This window comes from Empidonax traillii, unplaced genomic scaffold (genome assembly GCF_003031625.1).
Source record: "Empidonax traillii isolate 1590-97213 ecotype Southwest subspecies unplaced genomic scaffold, ASM303162v1 scaffold59:size1551110, whole genome shotgun sequence".
Taxonomy (NCBI): domain Eukaryota; kingdom Metazoa; phylum Chordata; class Aves; order Passeriformes; family Tyrannidae; genus Empidonax; species Empidonax traillii.
This window is the reverse complement of record NW_020955252.1, coordinates 415016-421977: the sequence shown is the minus strand read 5'-3', so window position 1 is coordinate 421977 and position 6962 is coordinate 415016.

Genomic DNA, 6962 nt, shown 5'->3' with positions numbered 1-6962 from the left:
CCTCCGCCCCCGAGATAAAAATGACTAATGCCATAACCAGCCAAGGTGGGATTATTTAATTCAATTCTTTCTTTACACATTTGCTGCCTTTTGTTTGACCTGATGGCCGGCAAATTTTTACACCTAGCTGTCCCTTTTGAGTTTATTGATGAAGGTGCTTCTGAAATGATTATCAAGAGATTTACAGCCATCACTACCCACCTACGGGAAAAGTAGTAAAATCAATCCCTCAATCAATCAGACCCCTCTGTGCATATCTTTTTAATCTGCTCTTTTAGCTGTTTTATTACAACACGAGCATTAAATATGTTTGTTTCAAATTTAACACGAATGCCTCCGAAGGACTCTTTCAATTTAGACATAAATCATGAAGTAAACAAGCTGGATCGAAAATTCTCTTACTTGGGCAAGAGAGTTAAAATCCAAGGAATAAAAAAACATCCCGCATCAGTGTATAGGCAACTATTCTGTATCTGCAGCTCACAAGGCAGCAAAACAACATACAGGAAGATAAATTGCAGCACTGCAAAAGATTTCTGTGCACTTTTACATGACTAGAGAGTGCAAGTAATTACAAATATGCTTACCCCCTAGAGCCTATCATTATTTCCTCTATTTGATATCTTTTTTATATTAGAATGTATTATTTCCCATCTTAAAAAAAAAATCTTTTTTAATTAAATACCATACACTTGAGAAAGTGTCTTGATTCTAGATTTCAACATTATTATTGATCCGAAGGTATCACTCTATCTTTTATGTACCTTTTTTTTTTTTTTAGGTTAAAAAATAAATTAGAGGGAATTTCAGATAGGCTGCTTAGGTCAAAAAACTTTCCCACTAATTTGCTACACAGTGGTCATCAGGTATGGTCAGAATGAGTCTATTAGTTCTATAGAGAACCAAGAATTTTATTTGGTGCCACAGGGGAAGTTTTCTCTGCAAGCCACATGCCTTTGCATCCTAGTTTAATTTTTTTTTTTTTTTTAATATCCTAGCGTATCACAGCCATATAAAGCCACCATGTGGCTCCACTAGAGAACCAGAAGTTTAGAAATGAAGTGACAGAGATTTCTCCAGCCCTAGATTAAAAAAAACAAACCCTAAAAACCATTCTGGGCTACAAAAACATCTTGCAAAGACATATTGTGATGTCTCTCATCACAGAAATACCTCTGGATAGGAAAAGGGGAGAAAAAAAAGAAAGAGACACTGAAATATGTACATATCAAAAGGAGAGTCATGAAAAAAAATACATCTGATATCAGATGATGAGCTATAACTAGCTATATCAGTCAAGATTTCCTCTTGACATCTCGCTTTAAGAAAAGTGCCTTTATTCAGCAGGAAAACTTCACAGTCTCAATTGCTGTGTATCCGAGTATCTATCTATGAGAGTCTTAGTGCTGGTGTTTAATAAAATATCATAACTATAATTTCTTTGTTGAACTATTTAACGTAGTATAAAATATGGAGGTGGGAACCATTAAACAGCAAATGGAGTAAGAACCAAGAGAGGTATTTTCCAGGATATTTAAGGAAAAATATGTGTTCTTAAAAAAGGTGTTCCCTCAGGATTTGCTTACCTTTGAATCAAAATTGCACAAGAGTTCTATAGTCTGTCAAAATACAAATACAAGGCCAAAATTTCACATGACAATTTTCTCTGAAATAGAACCTACAGATGATTTTTACAAGGTAGTCATCTAACAAAGTAAGAACTGTTGTTGGCACAAAAGGAATTTTTGCTGTCAAATCAGATTTACAGAGTGTGCATTTTTATTTACATTTTAAGGTTTCATTTTAATCTGGAGAATACATAGCGATTAAAGAATAAACATGCTTCAAGCCTCAGGGGAAATGTTGCCTGTAGAGTCCCAAATTTCTTGCCTAATGAAATGAACCTGACAACCCCTCTCCTTTTCATGACATATTTTTGATTCGAATACAGTGGAGGTATTTGTAAGTACATGCATTCTGTTTGCATAATATTGAGGTGCCCTGATTAATGCATGGTGTTTACAACGTGAAAATTGTCATGCTCTCTGCATCAACACACGGAGCTGGCCTGGCAGCCGCTAGTTGCAATAAAGTAAATGCCTCATGAATAATGTTCTGCTTTCCATGCCTGAGCTAAGCAGAGTCCTCCCCATCCACCTTTTGCCCCCAGTTTGAGCCAGCCTGTTAAGAGAACTGGTCTGCAATGGCACTATGCAGCATATATCTCTCTGATTGCAAATATGTTCCCTCACAGACTTGCACATGCACTATCTGGTCCTGTGGGGAGCCCATTTCCTCATGGAGCAATCTGATCCCCCAGCCACATTTTTGCAGTTTTCTTCTCTTCCCATTAGTGATCATATAATGTTCAGATGGCAACAACAGCTATTACCTACCTCAAAAGGTAAGTCCAGGAGTTTCTGATTTCTTAGAATAATTCCACAGCAGAAAAGAGAGGAAAGAGCTGAGTGCTGAGCTGCCAGCCTGCTCTACTGAACTATCAGCAGATACTACATCAGTGACCCAGAAAGAGCCTTGGAAACTACTGCTTCATAAACTCAAGATCACACAGCTACCACCTAGAAAATGAGGCTCACAGTTTCCTCTCCTTACGTAAGAAAAGCTCAAGTAACAGGATTCAAAGAACAATCCTCAAAAAGAGACTTAAAAGACCCTTCCTCAGAAATCCAGAAACCAGATATGGGGTTAGAAAAATTGTTTCCATCCTTCACATTCTTTATATAGTAAGCTTGGACTTTCATACTGGCTGTACAAACTATCTCTTGAATCTCACCCTGAGTTACGTATTCTGTGTTTCAGTCCTTCTTCACAGAACTTCAAATTCCCTCTCACATAGAGTGTCCAGGGCTGCAGAACACAGCTATTTGCATGTTGTAAGCAGCTTTCTGCAGACTAGCTGGCTCTCCCCATGACTGTACACAATCATTAAGCTCATCTGAGCTTGCTCCTGGCCAGTGATACCCTAGAAGTACTGCCTGAATAAGAATTTAAAGCTTGAGTAAGTTTTAGATAATACTAAAGGCATTTGGTGCAAAAATCCTCCATGCAAAGACAAAGATAGTCCCAGTTTGTAATGGTTCATCAATTCAACCATCAGTATGTCATGTACATCCTGCAACAGGCAAAGGAGACCAGGGAGCATCCTATTTAAGACAAAATGCTACATTTAGGAATAACTTCCATCAAAGTTTGTAAAACTCAAGGATACATCATATACTCACTTATGAGAAGCTACTGTTCTTGTCCTCAGCAGTTTGCAGTGTTAGTGCCCAGTCCTAAACATGATTGGTGACATCCATCCTTGTGCAGGAAGCAGAGCATTGACAGCACAGCACGAGCAGTGTTCCAGTCTAGAACTGCACCTGAGACAATTTGGGGCAGGGGATAACTGTGATGATGGAACACATTTCTGACCACTGTTCAATCACTACCCCACACCTGGAAGTCACTGTCCCACCAGTTGAGCTGAGGCAACTGGTACGGGTGGCTCTGCCAGTCTATACCACACCAGCACGAGGAGAAACGTTTGCACGAAGGGATGGAAATATCCTGCAAGGGGCAACAGAGGGTGGTGCGGTAACTTCTTAAACTGTTCCAGCTGTTTGCAAATAAAATATGTGTCTAAACCCCCAGTCTACACAAACTGATTTCTGAGAGGAGCTGTATTTGTGTGAGTGTGCCAGATCAGGCCCATTACTAACTTCAGGAGTGTAAACAACTGTTAGATAAAGAAAAGATTTAGAGAAGGCACCGATGACGAGTAGCATGTAAATCCCATACCTCTGAATAAGAACTCTCTTGTTAACATGTTTAGTTGACAGTTGCGTACCTTTGCACTCCCATACATTGCAAGGCTTGAAGTCACTTGTTCTGTCTCTCAGGTTTACTCAACCTGGCTTCTTCTGCTGATGAAGCAGCTTCCATTTTCATGCTGCACAAAAGCAATGCTATAATATACAAGAATAATAGTTTAATGAAAACATAGAGCCAAATGCATTAGCAATGTACTGAATTAAGTGGAATTAAGGATAGGATAAATACGATTCGTTCCTTTCTCCAACTTCAGTACTGTCCTCTCCAACCCTGTACATATAATTTCGCAACACAATAACATTGCTGCTCACTCTGTTCAAGCAGGATCATTCACTTTCTCTTTATTTCACTGCTTGAATTTTCAAATAGCAAAATTCAGTTTCAGACAGTGCTGCTCTCAAAGGGCTGCCAGACCTCCTGTTCCTTTGCCCCACTGCTGGCAGATGGCTCGAAAGTGGAACAAGAACTGGCCGTCTGCGGTGACAGGTCACACTCAGCAGAAGCAATTAGGTAAACTCAGTGCAAAGGTAAAAGCGAGATGGCCGTGAGCCTAATGGGGAGACAGATAGATACACCTACATTTGGGGCCTGCACTGCCACCAGCAGCCCCGTGGAGCACACAGCTGCCCAGGGCTGCAGAATGTTCAGTAACACGTTCCTGCGCTATAGACTGTGCCTTGGGAGGGGCCTGCCTTTAATGTTTTGCCTAGAGCAACAAAATCCCTTAACGGGTGCTGGTTGCCACATTCGGGGAAGCCTGCAGGAATTGCTTGCTAGTGACTGGGAAAGCACTCACTGCTTCTCGAAGCAAAACAACTATGACATTTTCAGAGTACAGCTCCTTAAACCACCTGTTCCAATCTGCTAATCGTGGGTAATCTTGGCTCTTCAAGGAGATTACTCAAAGACAATCAAAATACTAAATAACCAAAGACAAAACCAGTTACTGGTAATTTGCCTCCTTTTTTTTCTGTGATATCACACTCTCTTTTTTGTAGTACTTGTAACTTCTAGCACACTATGTAAAGTTCTTGTGGGATTGATTGTCAGAAATTAACTGTATAATATGCTTTGATTTCTTATTATTCTGCTTCCTTATTGTCATTCTCATAAAATCAATCAAAGTGATAACTGGAATGTCTAGAAACAGCCAGAATTTAATCTGGAGGAATTACACACAAGCATATCAGTCCTGGAAGTGTATCTGCTTAAAGGAGCTATGCATCCCTACAGAGAACACAAAGTTCTGTGCTTGAAGTTTTGGCACATACCTGCAAGATGATTATAATTTCAGTGTAGAAATCTGACATTGTGGAATATTGCTCGGAAACGTGCATATTATAAAACTAAAAACAAACAAACAACAACAAACCTACAAAATTTGAACTTAATTGAAAATACTTTCATTTTATGGCAACCATATTGTAGATGTTTACGTTGCATTCAATAAAAATTAGCCATAAACCCTACTCTAACTCCAGATTTTGCTAGGCCCTAGATTTTTGGAAAATCCAGGTGTCATCCCAAATTTTGTACCCTGTTAACTGCCAATCTCAGATCCATTTAGGTAGGGAAGTATTCAGTGGTGCAGCAACACAAGGCCAAAACTGCCTTGGAGGCACTTGGTCTCAGCGTGCCACAGGTCCTGTTTTCCTGTGGATCCCATGGTTTCAGGATATCCAGGAGATTTGTGCATAAAGCTTGTAAAACCTTAGAAGAATACAAAGGATATTTTATAAAGCTTCCTTTAAAGGATTTTTTTTTTCAAACCACGTGGATGTTACTGGATAGGGATTTAGTCTATCCAAATAGAACCAGTAGCACTTTTCAATACAAAGAGCACAAATTTATCAAGTGGCTCAGCTGCAATGTGTTCAAGGTTCCTTGAAATTGAAAGGTTGGATCAGATGATCTTTTGAACAGTCTGGGCTATTCTATCATTCCATAACAGGGCAACATGATTTTACATGGAACTACATTATTTGCATACTTGATGCCTTATTATATCTTTCAAAATAAAATAATCAATATAATTTGGACTTTATTGTTGAAAGAATAAAATTGCTCGACTGACACATGATAGTGAACCAATTAGATTAGAAGCTCTGGCTCTTTCATTTCTCCTTCACTCAGAAAAAGAGCAAAAAAAACCCTGGATTTGCTCTGAACAAAATTGCAATACTGCAGGCTAAAACTTTCCTTCTCAATCTAAAAACTTTCCTTCTCAATTTAAATTCATTTTAAATTGTTATGCTTTACAAACTTCCAAATGGGATTCTAATTGTTGACAGACATTTTACATTACATGTGTCTATCACTTTGATTTAATATGCATTTTCAATGAAATTTAAAAAAGGCCTCTAAGGTGGCAATTTAACAGCAAGACATGCTGTGAATTTTAGATATAAAAAATATCTCGTTTTCAAGTATTTTTTTGTACGTGTGAAAATGGCCCTCCAGAAAAAAAAAAATAAAAAAAATTGGAGAATGTCTGTATGGCTGAATTATCAGAAGCTAAATATCTCCAAGAGCACTACCTACCATTTTAATCAATCACAGTCATCAGAGGCAAAACACATTTTACATTTATGCAGCATTTCAGTGGTGCACTTCAAAAAGTATTAACCATGAAAGAAACAGAATGTATTTGGAAATCCTATGTCTGGTTTATTGCATCCCATGACCTGATTCAATTTTCTTCTACAGAAAACCCACATTGAAATGTCTGTAAGTAAAAGATACTTGTTGCTAACTTTGATAAGAGACATTTGAAAGGAATTCTCTGAAAGATAAGAGCAAAGCTACCTTTTTTGTGTCCCTAAAAGAGTGGAAACCAGTCCTAGGAGAGCATACAAGCTACAGCAGAGACCTCTTCTATATCAAGTCTGCTTTTGAAATCATCAGGACTGTAGTTAATGTATAAACCCTAAGCTGCAGACACTGACAGCACAGCGGGAACAACTCTGCATCTTTAACTTAGAATCTGTAAAACAAAACATTAGCTACTTTTAAATACTTGCGTTTTCTTCATAACTTTAATACAAACATCTTGGCTTTGGCTTGTTTTATATAAATAGCTTTAGATCATCCTGTTTTAGTGGTCCTGCAGGGTGTCCCAAAACCTACAC